Source organism: Oncorhynchus keta, chromosome 34 (assembly GCF_023373465.1).
Source record: "Oncorhynchus keta strain PuntledgeMale-10-30-2019 chromosome 34, Oket_V2, whole genome shotgun sequence".
NCBI lineage: Eukaryota > Metazoa > Chordata > Actinopteri > Salmoniformes > Salmonidae > Oncorhynchus > Oncorhynchus keta.
Window position 1 is genome coordinate 19,791,196 of NC_068454.1, and position 20,328 is coordinate 19,811,523.

The 20,328-nt window shown below is 43.8% G+C and overlaps 1 protein-coding gene and 1 long non-coding RNA gene across 2 annotated transcripts in view; both read right to left on the reverse strand.

Annotated features, from left to right (window-relative positions):
• LOC118377112 (immunoglobulin superfamily member 3-like) overlaps positions 1–20,328 on the reverse strand; it is a 172,428-nt gene that overhangs the window by 101,105 nt on the left and 50,995 nt on the right. The gene's annotated exons all lie outside the window — the stretch shown is intronic.
• Positions 14,816–16,103, reverse strand: LOC118377111 (uncharacterized). The gene is made up of 3 exons (XR_004824165.1): positions 15,973–16,103; positions 15,329–15,420; positions 14,816–14,977 (listed from the first exon to the last, which is right to left on the reverse strand). It is a non-coding gene; the product is annotated as an uncharacterized LOC118377111 (long non-coding RNA).

Genomic DNA, 20,328 nt, shown 5'->3' on the forward strand with positions numbered 1-20,328 from the left:
TCAATGCTCTTACTGAAGGAAGGAGGTTGTTGGCCAAGATCTCGCGATACATGGCCCCATCCATCCTCCCCTCAATACGGTGCAGTCGTCCTGTCCCCTTTGCAGAAAAGCATCCCCAAAGAATGATGTTTCCACCTCCATGCTTCACGGTTGGGATGGTGTTCTTGGGGTTGTACTCATCCTTCTTCTTCCTCCAAACACGGCGAGTGGAGTTTAGACCAAAAAGCAATATTTTTGTCTCATCAGACCACATGACCTTCTCACCTTTCCTCCTCTGGATCATCCAGATGGTCATTGGCAAACTTCAGACGGGCCTGGACATGCGCTGGCTTGAGCAGGGGGACCTTGCGTGCGCTGCAGGATTTTAATCCATGACGGCGTAGTGTGTTACTAATGGTTTTCTTTGAGACTGTGGTCCCAGCTCTCGTCAGGTCATTGACCAGGTCCTGCCGTGTAGTTCTGGGCTGATCCCCCACCTTCCTCATGATCCTTGATGCCCCACGAGGTGAGATCTTGCATGGAGCCCCAGACCGAGGGTGTTTGACCATCATCTTGAACTTCTTCCATTTTCTAATAATTGCGCCAACAGTTGTTGCCTTCTCACCAAGCTGCTTGCCTATTGTCCTGTAGCCCATCCCAGCCTTGTGCAGGTCTACAATTTTATCCCTGATGTCCTTACACAGCTCTCTAGGTCTTGGCCATTGTGGAGAGGTTGGAGTCTGTTTGATTGAGTGTGTGGACAGGTGTCTTTTATACAGGTAACGACGTCAAACATGCAATAAAATGCAAATAAAAAATCATTAAATGTGATTTACTGGATTTTTGTTTTAGTTTCCGTCTCTCACAGTTGAAGTATAACTATGATAAAAATGACAAAATCAGCAGTGTAACAAATATTTGTTCTCCCCACTGTAGATACTTTTGTACCTGTTTCCTCCAGCATCTTCACAAGGTCATTTGCTGTTGTTCTGGGATTGAATTGCACTTTTTGCACCAAAGCACGTTCATCTCTAGGAGACAGAACTTGTCTCCTTCCTGAGCGGTATGAAGGCTGCGTGGTCCCATGGTGCTTATACTTGCATACCATTGTTTGTACAGATGAACGTGGTACCTTCAGATGTTTGTAAATTGCTCCCAAGGATGACCCAGACTTGTGGAGGTCTACAATTATTTTTTCTGAGGTCTTGGCTGATGTCTTTTGATTTTCTCATGATGTCAAGCAAAGAGGCACTGAGTTTGAAGGTAGGCCTTTGAAATACATCCACAGATACTTATAAGTGAAATAATCTGTCTGTAAACAATTGTTGGAAAAATGATTTGTGTCATGCACAAAATGTCCTAAGCGACTTGCCAAAACTATAGTTTGTTAACAATAAATGTGTGGAGTGGTTGAAAAACTAGTTTAAATGACCCCAACCTAAGTGTATTTAAACGTGTGACTTCACCTACCTACCTACCTACCTACCTACCTACCTACCTACAGTGCCTTGCGAAAGTATTCGGCCCCCTTGAACTTTGCGACCTTTTGCCACATTTCAGGCTTCAAACATAAAGATATAAAACTGTATTTTTTTGTGAAGAATCAACAACAAGTGGGACACAATCATGAAGTGGAACAACATTTATTGGATATTTCAAACTTTTTTAACAAATCAAAAACTGAAAAATTGGGCGTGCAAAATTATTCAGCCCCTTTACTTTCAGTGCAGCAAACTCTCTCCAGAAGTTCAGTGAGGATCTCTGAATGATCCAATGTTGACCTAAATGACTAATGATGATAAATACAATCCACGTGTGTGTAATCAAGTCTCTGTATAAATGCACCTGCACTGTGATAGTCTCAGAGGTCCGTTAAAAGCGCAGAGAGCATCACGAAGAACAAGGAACACACCAGGCAGGACCGAGATACTGTTGTGAAGAAGTTTAAAGCCGGATTTGGATACAAAAAGATTTCCCAAGCTTTAAACATCCCAAGGAGCACTGTGCAAGTGATAATATTGAAATGGAAGTAGTCTCAGACCACTGCAAATCTACCAAGACCTGGCCGTCCCTCTAAACTTTCAGCTCATACAAGGAGAAGACTGATCAGAGATGCAGCCAAGAGGCCCATGACCACTCTGGATGAACTGCAGAGATCTACAGCTGAGGTGGGAGACTCTGTCCATAGGACAACAATCAGTCGTATATTGCACAAATCTGGCCTTTATGGAAGAGTGGCAAGAAGAAAGCCATTTCTTAAAGATAATCATAAAAAGTGTTGTTTAAAGTTTGCCACAAGCCACCTGGGAGACACACCAAACATGTGGAAGAAGGTGCTCTGGTCAGATGAAACCAAAATGGAACTTTTTGGCAACAATGCAAAACGTTATGTTTGGCGTAAAAGCAACACAGCTCATCACCCTGAGCACACCATCCCCACTGTCAAACATGGTGGTGGCAGCATCATGGTTTGGGCCTGCTTTTCTTCAGCAGGGACAGGGAAGATGGTTAAAATTGATGGTAAGATGGATGGAGCCAAATACAGGACCATTCTGGAAGAAAACCTGATGGAGTCTGCAAAAGACCTGAGACTGGGATGGAGATTTGTCTTCCAACAAGACAATGATCCAAAACATAAAGCAAAATCTACAATGGAATGTTTAAAAAATAAACATATCCAGGTGTTAGAATGGCCAAGTCAAAGTCCAGACCTGAATCCAATCGAGAATCTGTGGAAAGAACTGAAAACTGCTGTTCACAAATGCTCTCCATCCAGCCTCACTGAGCTCGAGCTGTTTTGCAAGGAGGAATGGGAAAAAATTTCAGTCTCTCGTTGTGCAAAACTGATAGAGACATACCCCAAGCGACTTACAGCTGTAATCGCAGCAAAAGGTGGCGCTAAAAAGTATTAACTTAAGGGGGCTGAATAATTTTGCACGCCCAATTTTTCAGCTTTTGATTTGTTAAAAAAGTTTGAAATATCCAATAAATGTCGTTCCACTTCATGATTGTGTCCCACTTGTTGTTGATTCTTCAGAAAAAAATACAGTTTTATATCTTTATGTTTGAAGCCTGAAATGTGGCAAAAGGTCGCAAAGTTCAAGGGGGCCGAATACTTTCGCAAGGCACTGTACATACAAACAATATATAGCCCACTGTTAGCTTGTTAACTAGCCATATTGACGTGATCAGTTGTTAGCTAGCTAGCTAGCCAAATTGACATGATCCATCAATCAATGGAGCCCATCATTTCTGTCAGCAGTAATTATGATTAAACAGTGTTGAAAAGGAGATGTTAGGTAACTTCGATAGGTAGGCTTACAGTTGTGGCCAAAAGTTGAGAATGACACAAATATACATTTTCACAAAGTCTGCTGCCTCAGTTTGTATGATGGCAATTTGCATATACTCCAGAATGTTATAAAAAGTGATCAGATGAATCGCAATTAATTGCAAAGTCCCTCTTTGCCATGCAAATGAACTGAATCGAATAACAGACTGGAAGCTTCCAAAGGAGGGTGGTGCTTGGAATCATTATTCTTCCTCTGCCAACCATGGTTACCTGCAAGGAAACACGTGCCGTCATCATTGTTTTACACAAAAAGGGCTTCACAGGCAAGGATATTGCTGCCAGAAAGATTGCACCTAAATCAACCATTTATCGGCTCATCAAGAACTTCAAGGAGAGTGGTTCAATTGTTGTGAAAAAGGCAACAAGGCGACCAATAAAGTCCAGCAAGCACCAGGACCGTCTCCTAAAGTTGATTCAGCTGCGGGATCAGGGCACCATCTGTACAGAGCTTGCTCAGGAATGGCAGCAGGCAGGTGTGAGCCCATCTGCACGTACAGTGAGGCTAAGACTTTTGGAGGATGGCCTGGTGTCAAGAAGGGAAAAAACATCAGGGACAGACTGATATTCTGCAAAAGTGTCACGTTCGTCATAAGGAATAGACCAAGATGCAGCGTGGCATGTCTCCATCCTTTATTTTGAAATAGAAAACTTCAAAGAACAAATGAAATGAACAAACTGTAAGGTCCTGGGTGCCGTGAGGGTGAAATCATGCGCAGGAAAGCAGAGTTGAATAAAGTGTTTTTTTTTTATGCACACACGGTGAACTACGGTCACCCCACTTACGGATGCTCAAACCAAATGCCCCAGACACAGGGAAACGAAAACAGTCTTGCACTAAATACACAAACATGTACATCTAATGCAAACACCAGGGTTACAATAATCAATCCCGCACAAAGAACCAGGCGGGCCGGCTGACTAATAAAGCCTCACTAATTATAACCAACTCAAAACAGGTGTACTCAATAAACACATAAGGAGGGGGAGAAAAGAATCAGTGGCAGCCAGTAGGCCGGCGACGACGACCGCCAAGCGCCACCCGAACGGGAAGGGGAGCCACCTTCGGTCGGAGTCGTGACACAAACGAAACGTGAAGCAATAATAATGCTCACAGGCAACTATACATAGACAAGATCCCACAAAGCACAATGGGGAAATGGCTACCTAAATATGATCCCCAATCAGAGACAACGATAAACAGCTGCCTCTGATTGGGAACCATACCAGGCCAACATAGATAGACAATTCCCCTAGATATAACCCACCCTTAATCACACCCCGACCTAACCAACATAGAGAATAAACAGCTCTCTATGTTCAGGGCGTGACAAAAAGGTACAGGGATTGGACAGCTGAGGACTAGGGTAAAGTAATTTTCTCTGATGAATCCCCTTTCCGATTGTTTGCGGCATCCAGAAAAAAGCTTGTCTGGAGAAGACAAGGTGAGCGCTACCATCAGTCCTGTGTCATGCCAACAGTAAAGCATCCTGAGACCATTCATGTGTGGGGTTGCTTCTCAGCCAAGGGAGTGGGCTCACTCGCAATTTTGCATAAGAAAAGAGCCATGAATAAAGTATGGTACCAACAAATCCTCCAAGAGCAAATTCTCCCAACCATCCAGGAACAGTTTGGTGACGAAGTGGCTCGGGGAACAAAACATCGATATTTTGGGTCCATGGCCAGGAAACTCCCCAGGCCTTAATCCTATTGAGAACTTGTGGTCAATCCTCAAGAGGCAGGTAGACAAACAAAAACCCACAAATTCTGATAAACTCCAAGCATTGATTATGCAATAATGGGCTGCCATCAGTCAGGATGTGGCCCAGAAGTTAATTGACAGCATGCCAGGGCGGATTGCAGAGGTCTTGAAAAAGAAGGGTCAACACTGCAAATATTTACTCTTTGCATCAACTTCATGTAATTGTTTATAAAAGCCCTTGACACTTATGAAATGCTTGTAATTATACTTCAGTATTCCATAGTAACATCTGACAAAAATATCTAGACACTGAAGCAGCAAACTTCGTGGAAAATTAATATTCGTGTCATTCTCAAAACTTTTGGCCACGACTGGTTGGAGAAAAAAGTACATTAGGTCTACTTACCGCTATATGTTTAGCCAATTGTACAACGTTTCTACCTATAACTTGCAAAGTAAACATTATCAGCTACTGTAATAGTACATCGGCAAATGTGCCCTTCTGCTGCTTGACAGGCAGAACCCGCGAAGGATGGGAAATTAGCCTAAACTCATGTCAGGTACAGTTATTTTATTTAATATTACTCAAATATCCAATTAATGGTGGCCTATATGGAGAGATATCCTGAGGCTACCCTCTGAAACGACATGATCAATTTATGTTTACTGACCATGAAAAACATGCAGTTACTAGCTGTATATCTAAGATGATAGAGCTAAATGTGAGCAATTGTTTTGCATGGAATAATGGGACATGTGTAGTTGACTATGCTCTTCATGAGGTGACGATATTACAACCAAATAGTTAACACTTATTTAACAATCCATTGAAAACGGCACACAGTTGTCAATGGTTTTAGCAGAGCTGGGAGTCTCCTTGCCCCCAAGCAGGCAAATCCAACGCTCTGCACAGTATTGTGACATTTTATTGATTACCATCTATAGGCATTGAAATGTGAAGAGGGGCAAACAGACATTACAGAAGAGAAGGAGAATGGCCAAGGACACGGAAGGCTCATTAGCAATAATTGCTCTGTGAGAAATGGAGATTACTGCTGAGAGGAAAATGGAGAAGATGGGTGATACTTCAACACTACTGTAAGTGTGTGTGTGTGTGTGTGTGTGTGTGTGTGTGTGTGTGTGTGTGTGTGTGTGTGTGTGTGTGTGTGTGTGTGTGTGTGTGTGTGTGTGTGTGTGTGTGTGTGTGTGTGTGTGTGTGTGTGTGTGTGTGTGTAGGAATTGTGTACGAATCCAGTGATGACTAGAGGAATGGACAAATGTCTCTCTCTGTATTCCCTCTTCCTCCTCCTCTCACTGAGGCTTAGAGCTGGTGGTGAGAGAGGGATGAATACATTCTGAGGGTTAGCAAGGAGGGATGAGAGGGTGAATGAGGATGATGATGCAGATGGTGATGAAGATCAAAGAGAATATGAAGAGAAGATTGAGGAAGAGGATGATGAGTGTTCCTCATGCACACACAGCAGGATGCCCTGAGAGATGTTGAGCCTCACAGCTGGAAGTGCAAAGACTGCTTCAGAGGTTGAGTGAACGTTCTCTCTCCCTCCGTCTCTCTCGATGCGTCTCTCTCCCTCCGTCTCTCTCGATGAGTCTCTCTCCCCATCTCAGTTTGTCTGTCTGTCTCACTCTCGATGGGTGGTTGTCTGTCTGTCTGTCTGTCTGTCTGTCTGTCTGTCTGTCTGTCTGTCTGTCACACATACACACACTTTCTTATGTCACAGAAGACTAGAGCGCTTTTAACATAGAACACACTTGGAACAATGAGAAAAACAATCCCCCATCACTAGAGCTGTGATGAGAAACACAACCTCAAATATGACTGTGTGTGTACAGATGAGAGAGAGAGAGAGAGAGAGAGAGAGAGAGAGAGAGAGAGAGAGAGAGAGAGAGAGAGAGAGAGAGAGAGAGAGAGAGAGAGAGAGAGAGAGAGAGAGAGAGAGAGAGAGAGAGAGAGAGAGAGAGGGAGAGGAGAAGAGTTACTGGATACAGAAATCAGGAGAGTTGAGGGAGAGAGAGGGAGTGACAGAGAAAGAGGGAAGAGGGAAGACAAGAAATGAGAGGAACATAGAGGAGAAAAGAGAACACAACCTCAGTAGAGAAGAGAGGACAGGGTGGTGTAGGGTCTCATCAGGGGGCACATTCATAATATAACACTACAGATAAAGGCATGAGCCATACTGCCTGTAAAACACTGCGTGTGTGTGTGTGTGTGTGTGTGTGCGTGTGTGTGTGTGTGTGTGTGTGTGTGTGTGTGCGTGCGTGCGTGCGTGCGTGCGTGTGCGTGTGTGTGTCACTGACTGCAGCCCACATGACGTGGAGGCTGTACTGTTAAATAAGGGCCTCTGAATCATCCTCTCCTCTCTCTCTGGCTTTCTTTTTCACACTCCTCTCACTCACCAAAATCTCTGCATTTTCACTCACAATTTACTCCTTCACTCTCTCCACACTCTTTCTGCCCTTTTTCTCTCACATTGTCTTATGGTTTTCTCTTTCGTTAGCCAAGCTGCTTGTCAGCACTCAATTATCACTTCTATGTTGTTCTCACTCCCCTCCTCCTCTCCCTATCTGCCTGGCTGATACTTCTACTGTACAATGTATTATAGTTACACTCTTTATAAACACTGCATATGTATTTATATACCCTATTCTTTACTCACTCTGGTATTTCTACTGCTGTACATATAATTCCTAGCATATGTTGTTTAAATTCATCATCAGGTGTATATACACGTATAGATTACAGTTACAGTGTTATTTGGGATGTTCATTGGATTCATTCCAACATTTCTTGATTGTGTTTTTGTTAAATTGTCATATTTTCGAATACTTGTGTACTTGTTTGACATTTCACTGCATTGTCAGGAGCTAGTAACATAAGCATTTCGCTGCATTGTCAGGAGCTAGTAACATAAGCATTTCACTGCATTGTCAGGAGCTAGTAACATAAGCATTTCACTGCATTGTCAGGAGCTAGTAACATAAGCATTTCACTGCATTGTCAGGAGCTAGTAACATAAGCATTTAACTGCAATGTCAGGAGCTAGTAACATAAGCATTTCACTGCATTGTCAGGAGCTAGTAACATAAGCATTTCGCTGCATTGTCAGGAGCTAGTAACATAAGCATTTCACTGCATTGTCAGGAGCTAGTAACATAAGCATTTCGCTGCATTGTCAGGAGCTAGTAACATAAGCATTTAACTGCATTGTCAGGAGCTAGTAACATAAGCATTTCGCTGCATTGTCAGGAGCTAGTAACATAAGCATTTCACTGCATTGTCAGGAGCTAGTAACATAAGCATTTCGCTGCATTGTCAGGAGCTAGTAACATAAGCATTTCGCTGCATTGTCAGGAGCTAGTAACATAAGCATTTCACTGCATTGTCAGGAGCTAGTAACATAAGCATTTCACTGCATTGTCAGGAGCTAGTAACATAAGCATTTCACTGCATTGTCAGGAGCTAGTAACATAAGCATTTAACTGCATTGTCAGGAGCTAGTAACATAAGCATTTCACTGCATTGTCAGGAGATAGTAACATAAGCATTTCACTGCATTGTCAGGAGCTAGTAACATAAGCATTTCACTGCATTGTCAGGAGCTAGTAACATAAGCATTTCACTGCATTGTCAGGAGCTAGTAACATAAGCATTTAACTGCACTGTCAGGAGCTAGTAACATAAGCATTTCGCTGCATTCTCAGGAGCTAGTAACATAAGCATTTCACTGCATTGTCAGGAGCTAGTAACATAAGCATTTCACTGCATTGTCAGGAGCTAGTAACATGAGCATTTCACTGCATTGTCAGGAGCTAGTAACATAAGCATTTTGCTGCATTGTCAGGAGCTAGTAACATGAGCATTTCACTGCATTGTCAGGAGCTAGTAACATAAGCATTTAACTGCATTGTCAGGAGCTAGTAACATAAGCATTTCACTGCATTGTCAGGAGCTAGTAACATAAGCATTTAACTGCATTGTCAGGAGCTAGTAACATAAGCATTTAACTGCATTGTCAGGAGCTAGTAACATAAGCATTTCACTGCATTGTCAGGAGCTAGTAACATAAGCATTTCACTGCATTGTCAGGAGCTAGTAACATAAGCATTTCACTGCATTGTCAGGAGCTAGTAACATAAGCATTTAACTGCATTGTCAGGAGCTAGTAACATAAGCATTTCACTGCATTGTCAGGAGCTAGTAACATGAGCATTTCACTGCATTGTCAGGAGCTAGTAACATAAGCATTTCGCTGCATTGTCAGGAGCTAGTAACATGAGCATTTCACTGCATTGTCAGGAGCTAGTAACATAAGCATTTAACTGCATTGTCAGGAGCTAGTAACATAAGCATTTCACTGCATTGTCAGGAGCTAGTAACATAAGCATTTCACTGCATTGTCAGGAGCTAGTAACATAAGCATTTCACTGCATTGTCAGGAGCTAGTAACATAAGCATTTCACTGCATTGTCAGGAGCTAGTAACATAAGCATTTCACTGCATTGTCAGGAGCTAGTAACATAAGCATTTCACTGCATTGTCAGGAGCTAGTAACATAAGCATTTCACTGCATTGTCAGGAGCTAGTAACATAAGCATTTCACTGCATTGTCAGGAGCTAGTAACATAAGCATTTCACTGCATTGTCAGGAGCTAGTAACATAAGCATTTCACTGCATTGTCAGGAGCTAGTAACATAAGCATTTAACTGCATTGTCAGGAGCTAGTAACATAAGCATTTCACTGCATTGTCAGGAGCTAGTAACATAAGCATTTCGCTGCATTGTCAGGAGCTAGTAACATAAGCATTTAACTGCATTGTCAGGAGCTAGTAACATAAGCATTTCACTGCATTGTCAGGAGCTAGTAACATAAGCATTTCACTGCATTGTCAGGAGCTAGTAACATAAGCATTTAACTGCATTGTCAGGAGCTAGTAACATAAGCATTTAACTGCATTGTCAGGAGCTAGTAACATAAGCATTTAACTGCATTGTCAGGAGCTAGTAACATAAGCATTTCGCTGCATTGTCAGGAGCTAGTAACATAAGCATTTCGCTGCATTGTCAGGAGCTAGTAACATAAGCATTTCACTGCATTGTCAGGAGCTAGTAACATAAGCATTTCGCTGCATTGTCAGGAGCTAGTAACATAAGCATTTAACTGCATTGTCAGGAGCTAGTAACATAAGCATTTAACTGCATTGTCAGGAGCTAGTAACATAAGCATTTCACTGCATTGTCAGGAGCTAGTAACATAAGCATTTCACTGCATTGTCAGGAGCTAGTAACATAAGCATTTCACTGCATTGTCAGGAGCTAGTAACATAAGCATTTCACTGCATTGTCCGGAGCTAGTAACATAAGCATTTAAATGCATTGTCAGGAGCTCGTAACATAAGCATTTCACTGCATTGTCAGGAGCTAGTAACATAAGCATTTCACTGCATTGTCAGGAGCTAGTAACATAAGCATTTCACTGCATTGTCAGGAGCTAGTAACATAAGCATTTCACTGCATTGTCAGGAGCTAGTAACATAAGCATTTCACTGCATTGTCAGGAGCTAGTAACATAAGCATTTCACTGCATTGTCAGGAGCTAGTAACATAAGCATTTCGCTGCATTGTCAGGAGCTAGTAACATAAGCATTTCGCTGCACCCGCCTTAAGACCTGGTAAATTGTGTAAACGACCAATAAACTTTGATACTGATGCTGTGCTGTCTCATTCACGCTGCTAACCTGTCTCTGGCTCTCCCTCACTCTTTATTCAGAGATGATTTAGCATTTAAGATTTAAGTTACACAATCACATCTAGCCCTCTGGTGGATCCAGATGTGGTAGAGTGTGTGTGTGTGTATGTGTGTGTGTGTGTGTGTGTGTGTGTGTGTGTGTGTGTGTGTGTGTGTGTGTGTGAGAGCAGACCCCCTGTGGATATTACTGCTCATTATACCTGCAGGCAGATGGCGGAACCGAGATGGAAATCTGTGTGACACACATACACAGCGGCACACCTAACACAAACTCACAAAAAGAAACACAGAACCACACACACAGCGGCACACACGCCAGCCTGAGAGCCCTGAAGGGACAGCTGCTCTCTGACACACAAAGGACTAACTGAGCTAAGAGAGACTACTAGCCCATCCCCCACCCCTGTCCCCTCCCCCACCCTTCCGGCGCCGACAGAGATGGCCGCCTCGCTTCACGTTCCTAGGAAACTATGCAGTATTTAGTTTTTTTACGTGTTATTTTTTACATTGGTACCCCAGGTAATCTTAGGTTTTATTACATACAGTCGGGAGGAACTACTGAATATAAGAGCAACGTCAACTCACCATCAGTACGACCAGGAATATGACTTTCGCGGAGCGGATCCTGTGTTCTGCCTTCCACCCAGGACAATGGATCAGATCCCAGCTGGCGACCCAAAACAACGATGTAGTAAAAGGGGCAAACGAAGCGGTCTTCTAGTCAGGCTCCGGAGACGGGCACATCACACACCACTCCCCAGCATACGACTCGCCAATGTCCAGTCTCTTGACAACAAGGTTGATGAAATCCGAGCAAGGGTAGCATTCCAGAGAGACAACAGAGACTGTAACGTTCTTTGCTTCATGGAAACATGGCTCACTCGAGAGACTCTATCGGAGTCGGTGCAGCCAGCTGATTTCTTCACGCATCGCGCCGACAGAAACAACCATCTTTCTGGTAAGAAGAGGGGCGGGGAGGTATGCCTTATGATTAACGAGACGTGGTGTGATCATAACAACATACAGGAACTCAAGTCCTTCTGTTCACCTGACTTAGAATTCCTCACAATCAAATGTCGACCGCATTATCTACCAAGGGAATTCTCTTCGATTATAATCACAGCCGTATATATTCCCCCCCAAGCAGACACATCAATGGCCCTGAACAAACTTTATTTGGCTCTATGCAAACTGGAAACCACATATCCTGAGCCTGCATTCATTGTAGCTGGGGATTTTAACAACTCCTTTTGTAAAAGCTGACCACGACTCCATTTTGTTGCTCCCAGCCTAAAGACAGAAAATAAAACAAGAAGCTCCCGCGCTCAGGTCTGTTCAACGCTGGTTTGACCAATCTGATTCCACGCTTCAAGACTGCTTCGAAAGTGTTCATTAGAAAGTGCATTGACGATGTCGTACCCATAGCAACGAATAAAACATTCCCAAACCAGAAACAGTGGATTGATGGCAGCATTCGCGTGAAACTGAAAGCGCGAACTGAATACAAACAGTGTAGCTATTCCCTCCGCAAGGCAATCAAACAAGCTAAGCTTCAGTATAGAGACAAAGTAGAGTCGCAATTCAACAGCTCAGACACAAGAGGTATGTGGTAGGGTCTACAGTCAATCACGGATTACAAAAAGAAAACCAGCCCCGTCGCAGACCAGGATGTCTTGCTCCCAGACAGAATAAATAACTTTTTTGCCCGCTTTGAGGACAATACAGTGCCACTGACACGGCCTGCAACCAAAACTCGTGGGCTCTGTCTCTCATTTATCAAATCAAAATCAAATGTATTTATATATGGTCCTTCTGTAGCTCAGTTGGTAGAGCATGGCGCTTGTAACGCCAGGGTAGTGGGTTCGATCCCCGGGACCACCCATACGTAGAATGTATGCACACATGACTGTAAGTCGCTTTGGATAAAAGCGTCTGCTAAATGGCATATATTATTATATTATTATATTATATAGCCCTTCGTACATCAGCTGATATCTCAAAGTGCTGTACAGAAACCCAGCCTAAAACCCCAAACAGCAAGCAATGCAGGTTTAGAAGCACGTGTTAACCCTCGTAAGGCTGCAGGCCCAGACGGCATCCACAGCCGTGTCCTCAGAGCATGCGCAGACCAGCTGGCTGGTGTGTTTACGGACATATTCAATCAATCCTTATCCCAGTCTGCTGTTCCCACATGCTTCAAGAGGGCCACCATTGTCCCTGTTCCCAAGAAAGTGAAGGTAACTGAGCTAAACGACTACCACCCCGTAGCACTTACATCTCTGACAATATCACCTCCACCCTACCCGACACCCTAGACCCACTCCAATTTGCTTACCCCCCAAACAGGTCCACAGACGACACAATCGCAACCACACTGCTCACTGCCGTAACCCATCTGGACAAGAGGAATACCTACGTAAGAGTGCTGTTCATCGACTACAGCTCAGCATTTAACACCATAGTACCCTCCAAACTCGTCATCACCCTGGGTCTCGATCCCGCCCTGTGCAACTGGGTTATGGACTTCCTGACGGGCCGCCCCCAGGTGGTGAAGGTAAGTAACAACATCTCCACCATGCTGATCCTCAACACTGGGGCCCCACCTGGGTGCGTTCTGAGCCCTCTCCTGTGCTCAGGGAGGAGGTGAGGGCCTTTGGAGTGTGGTGTCAGGAAAATAACCTCACCCTCAATGTCAACAAAACAAAGGAGATGATTGTGGACTTCAGGAAACAAAGTTTCTCGGCGTACACATCACAGACAAACTGAATTGGTCCACCCACACAGAAAACATCACGAAGAAGGCGCAGTAGCGCCTCTTCAACCTCAGGAGGCTGAAGAAATTCGGCTTGTCCCCAAAAGCACTCACAAACTTCTACAGATGCACAATCGAGAGCATCCTGTCGGGCTGTATCACCCCCTGGTACGGCAACTGCTCCGTCCACAACTGTAAGGCTCTCCAGAGGGTAGTGAGGTCTGCACAACGCATCACCGGGGGCAAACTATGTGCCCTCCAGGACACCTACACCACTTGATGTCACAGGAAGGCCATAAAGATCATCAAGGACAACAACCACCCGAGCCACTGCCTGTTCACCCCACTATCATCCAGAAGGCGAGGTCAGTACAGGTGCATCAAAGCAGGGACCGAGACTGAAAAACAGCTCAAGGCCATCAGACTGTTAAACAGCCACCACTAACATTGAGTAGCTGCTGCCAACACACTGACTCAACTCCAGCCACTTTAATAATGGAAATTGATGGAAATTGATGGAAAAATATATCACTAGCCACTTTAAACAATGCTACTTAATATAATGTTTACATACCCTACATTACTCATCTCATATGTATATGTACATACTGTACTCATCTACTGCATCTTTATATAATACATGTATAACTAGCCACTTTAAACTATGCCACTTTGTTTACATACCCTACATTACTCATCTCATATGTATATACTGTACTCGATACCATCTACTGCATCATGCCTATGCCGTTCTGTACCATCACTCATTCATATATCTTTATGTACATATTCTTTATCTCTTTACACTTGTGTGTATAAGGTAGTAGTTGTGGAATTGTTAGGTTAGATTACTCGATGGTTATTACTGCATTGTCGGAACGAGAAGCACAGGCAGTTCGCTACACTTGCATTAACATCTGCTAACCATGTGTATGTGACAAATAAATTTGATTTGATAGAGACTACTAGCCCAACCCCTACCCATCCCCCCTCCCCCCGGGCAGTGAGAGACTACTAGCCCATCCCTCACCCCTGTCCCCTCCCCCAGGGCAGTGAGAGAGACTACTATCCCATCCCCCACCCCTGTCACATCCCCCAGGGCAGTGAGAGAGACTACTATCCCATCCCCCACCCCTGTCCCCTCCCCCAGGGCAGTGAGAGGGACTACTATCCCATCCCCCACCCCTGTCCCCTCCCCCAGGGCAGTGAGAGAGACTACTACTTTTTTATTGTTTATTTCACTTTTGTTTATTATCTATTTCACATGCTTTGGCAATGTAAACATATGTTTCCCATACCAATAAAGCCCTTAAATTGAATTGAAAATTGAGAGGAGACTGACTGCTCCTCGTGTCATCACAACACTGAGACACAGACAGAAGGAGAGAGCACTCTTTTCAGATGGATATACGGCCAACTGCAAGCCTGTCTGTGTGTGAATGTAGAAAGAAAGAAAGAAAAAATTAAAGAAAGAAATAATTTTATTGCAGCAGCTGAATGGAGACATGGAGATAGTAGGCTGACTGTAGTGATGTGAGATATTCATGGAGAGAGGCTTTAGCATGAGGTGCTGTTTACACAATGACAGGATGAATTTAACACACACATACACACACACCTCTTTTTTTCACACACACATGCACACACACATTCACACTCCCTAGCAAAAACACACACACACGCACGCACGCACGCACGCACGCACGCACGCACGCACGCACACACACACACACACACACACACACACACACACACACACCTCTCTCCCTCTCTCACTTACACACACAGAGCACAGGAAGCAGGTTGAACACTTTAAACATACTCTCTCCCTCCGTGACACCATTCCTCCCACAGGCCATGCCAGCAAAGGAGCTTGAGAAAGAGAGCGAGAGACAGTGATATAGGGAAGAGAGAAAGGCAAGAGATTAAAAGGAGAGAGGCATGAGAGGAGAGGTAGTTTGAAGAGAGAGCTGTCTGTATGAAAGACAAATATTCCTAAAAAGAGCATGTGAGAAGTGTTCAGGCAAAGTTATTGCTAAATAAAATCCTTGGGTGAAACAGAGACACACACATGGTGCTTTTAAAACATTAGAAAATAACTGTTTCCTGCGAAATCACTTGCTTTTAATCACACTCCCTCGTTCTTTACCTCCATTTATCTTTCTATCACACTCAAATCAAATGTATTTATATAGCCCTTCGTACATCAGCTGCTATCTCAAAGTGCTGTACAGAAACCCAGCCTAAAACCCCAAACAGCAAGCAATGCAGGTGTAGAAGCACGGTGGCTAGGAAAAACTCCCTAGAAAGGCCACTCCCTTGTTCACTACCACAACATGTACAAAGAACATTTGAATTTACAAACAGAATGACACCGGAATAAAAGCAGGCATTAATGCAACCTCTTTTTCTCCAAGGCCTCACCTCCCTCTCTCCGTCTCCGCTTCTCACACCTAGAGAAGCAACCCTCCCTCTCGTTTCATCGCTCCGTTTCTCTCTCGTCAATCTCTCCCTCTCTCCAACCCCAGATGGTCAAGTACTGTGACCAATTAAAGACAGCCCCAGGGACAGAGCCAGTTATAGCCTCAGCCATCTGACCACCACTATCGTGTGTGTGTGTGTGTGTGTGTGGATCACTGCATGAGAGCTTTCTCTTCTTGCCACTCCCAGGTGGTGCTGCTTTTCAAATTGGCCCGTGTGTATGTATGAGTGTGTGTGAATAAACATGAGCAGGAAAATAAGCCTATCTCCAGAAGCAAGTGCAGAGCAACAGGGCCAGTCCCTCCTTTAAATCAGACGAAGACCCATTCACACACAGAGCCATCCAGACACCCATCAATCAGCCATATGGAGACACACCCAGACAGAGACATGGGAGGAGGCAGAGCGTGGTGTCTGGTTGGTGGAAATGGGAGGGGTGCTGATTGTGTTGATGGGACAGGGGAATAGGAAGCTGAGGGTTTTGTGTGTGTGTGTGTCTTCAGGGTGGGGATAATGCATCCCGGTGTATGTGTAGGGGGGGAGGGGGGCTGGAATATGCAGTCCCTGGTGTGTGTAGGAGGGGCTGGAATATACAGTCCCTGGTGTGTGTAGGGGGGCTGGAATATGCAGTCCCTGGTGTGTGTAGGGGGGCTGGAATATGCAGTCCCTGGTGTGTGTAGGGGGCTGGAATATGCAGTCCCTGCTGTGTGTGTCTGTGTGGGGCGGTGGTGCATTGTCTGGAACAATCTGGTGCCTCATGGGAAGAGGGTAGTGTGGGTGAGAAAATACCAGTTGGTGTGTGATATATATATATATATATACACATGTATATAAATTCAGCAAAAAAAATAAACATCCTTTTTCAGGACCCTGTCTTTCAAAGATAATTCGTAAAAATCCAACTTCACAGCTCTTTATTGTAAAGGGTTTAAACACTGTTTTCCATACTTGTTCAATGAACCAGGTAGCCTAGTGGTTAGAGCGTTGGACTAGCATCCGAAAGTTTGCAAGATTGAATCCCCGAGTTGACAAGGTTAAAATCTGTCATTCTGCCCCTGAACAAGGCAGTTAACTCACTGTTCCTAGGCTATCATTGAAAATAAGAATTTGTTCTTAACTGACTTACCTAGTTAAATAAAGGTAAAAAAAAATATATATATATATATATATACATGTTCATAAAACAATTAATGAACATGGAACAGTCGTTAAGAAACGAACAGCTTACAGATGGTAGACAAATAAGGGCACAGTTATGAAAATGTAGGACACTAAAAGAGGCCTTTCTTCTGACCTTGGCTAAGGTGCATGTAATCTTTAGACTTCAACTGTATATGTATGTATGTAGAGTTGAAGCGGAAGTTTACATACACCTTAGCCAAATACATTTAAACTCATTTTTTCACAATTCCTGACATTTAATTCCATTAAAATTACCTGTCTTAGGTCAGTTAGGATCACCACTTCATTTTAAGAATGTGAAATGTCAGAATAATAGTAGAGAGAATTACTTATTTCAGCTTTTATTTCTTTCATCACATTCCCAGTGGGTCAGTAGTTTACATATACTCAAATAGTATTTGGTAGCATTGCCTTTAAATTGTTTAACTTGGGTCAAACGTTTTGGTGTAGCCTTCCACAAGCTTCCCACAATAGATTGGGTGAATTTTGGCCCATTCCTCCTGACAGTGCTGGTGCAACCGAGTCAGGTTTGTAGACCTCCTTGCTCGCACACGATTTTTCAGTTCTGCCCACAAATATTCTATGGGACTGAGGTCAGGGCTTTGTGATGGCCACTCCAATACCTTGACTTTGTAGTCCTTATGCCATTTTGCCACAACTTTGGAAGTATGCTTGGGGTCATTGTCCATTTGGAAGACCCATTTGCGACCAAGATTTAACTTCCTGACTGATGTCTTGAGATGTTGCTTCTATATATCCACTTAATTTTTCTCCCTCATGATGCCATCTATTTTATGAACTGCACCAGTCCCTCCTGCAGCAAAGCACCCCCACAACATGATGCTGCCAACCCAGTGCTTCACGTTTGGGATGGTGTTCTTCGGCTTGCAAGCCTCTCCCTTTGCAGTTGCAAACCGTAGTCTGGCTTTGTTATGGCGGTTAGGGAGCAGTTGCTTCTTCCTTGCTGAGAAGCCTTTCAGGTTATGCTGATATAGGACTCGTTTTACTGTGGATATTGATATTGATACTTTTTTGTTTCCTCCAGCACCTTCACAGGGTCCTTTGCTGTTGTTCTGGGATTGATTTGCACTTTTCACACCAAAGCACGTTCATCTCTAGGAGACAGAATGCATCTCCTTCCTGAGCGGTATGACGGCTGCATGGTCCCATGGTGTTTATACTTGCGTACTATTGTTTGTACAGATGAACTTGGTACCTTCTGTCACGGATTTCCTCCTCCTCTTCCGAAGAGGAGAGGCGAGAAGGATCGGAGGACCAAAATGCAGCGTGATATGTGTTCATGTTGAATGTTTAATTAAAGAAAGGAACATTGAAACACTATACAAAAACAGTAAACAAAATAACAACCGTGAAGCTAATGTGAGCTGCGCTGAAACAAGCCATCAACATAGACAATCACCCACAAACAAACATTGCAACCCAGGCTACATGAGTATGATTCTCAATCAGAGACAACTAATGACACCTGCCTCTGATTGAGAACCATACTAGGCCGAAACATAGAAATACCCAAATCATAGAAAAACAAACATAGACTGCCCATCCAACTCACGCCCTGACCATACTAAATAAATACAAAACAAAGGAAATAAAGGTCAGAACGTGACACCTACAGGTGTTTGAAAATTACTCCCAAGGATGAACAAGACTTTTCTGAGGTCTTGGCTGATTTATTTTGATCTTCCCGTGATGTCAAGCAAAGAGGCACTGAGTTTGAAGGTAGGCCTTGAAATACATCCACAGGTACACCTCCAATTGACTAAAATTATGTCAATTAGCCTATCAGAAGTTTTGCAAGCTGTTTAAAGGCACAGTCAACTTAGTGTATGCAAACTTCTGACCCACTGGAATTGTGATACAGTGAATTATAAGTGAAATAATCTGTTTGTAAACAATTGTTAGAAAAATTACTTGTGTACATGTCCTAACCGACTTGCCAAAACTATAGTTTGTTAACAAGACATTTGTTGAGTGGTTGAAAAACTAGTTTTAATGACTCCAACCTATGTGTATGTAAACTTACGACTTCAACTGTATGTGTGTGTGGGGGGGGTATGCATATGCAGTCCAGGGTGAGAGTAGGTTGAACAGAACCACAGGGTTCCACCAGTCCAGCAGGGTATCAGACAAGAGGAGCAACTGTCTGTCTGAGCTAGAACAACACCAGGGGGGCTTACACACAAACGGTCCCCTCCGGCAGAGCTCGACCCTGGAGTGGGGCACAGGTGGCAGCACATGTCTGCTGTCTGCACCCGCCTGTTCCGAGGGAGAGTGTGTGTGTGTGTATGTACGTACGTGATTGCTCACGCCGTGGAGATTGAGGACGTAGTTATCCACACAGGGGCCTTCAAAGTGGAATTCTGTCACAGAGGGACATGTTAAGAGAATACTCTGCAGAACTCCATCAGGCCTTCAGATTTCCTTGTATGTGTGTAGCACCGTGTGGTGTATACGTGTAGTGTGTTCAGAGTTGGTTTCCCCCCACTTCCACACAGACAGACAGCCTGGGGCTCGAGAGCCCACACTGAAATCCATTATAGTAGACATTTGAAATAAATCACTATTTCTCATTCCAAATAATGAGGGGCTGATTAGCATGCTAATGAGGCGGGCACGATGTTAATCTCTTTAAATTGATACCAGCACTACCTCCACACACATACAGACACAGACCGACAGAGACACTATGGAACACCAAGCTTTTACTATCTCTTCCTGGAATATACAAAGTTGGAGGTCATCTGCCTTTGGCCTAAAGAGCAGGAACATAGATTTCACAAAATAAATCAGAAACACAGATATTATCATACTGCAATAAACATGGTATAGAGAAGATGGACTCACTGGTTGCCCTCTAGGTTACAGAGAGCTGGTAGTCCCATCCACCAAACTACCAGATGTTACACAGTGAAGGGACCCAGAGGGAATGCTAATTTGGTAAATTAACCAAAAACAGGAAACATTTTGCAATTGGGTAGGAATAAAAAATGAAATAATAGCACTGTAGTCTCTCAGAGCATACCAAGTCAGCCAACTAACACCGCTATCAAACCCCAACAGAGAAATACTCAACCATGAGGTATTGAAGTAACCGAC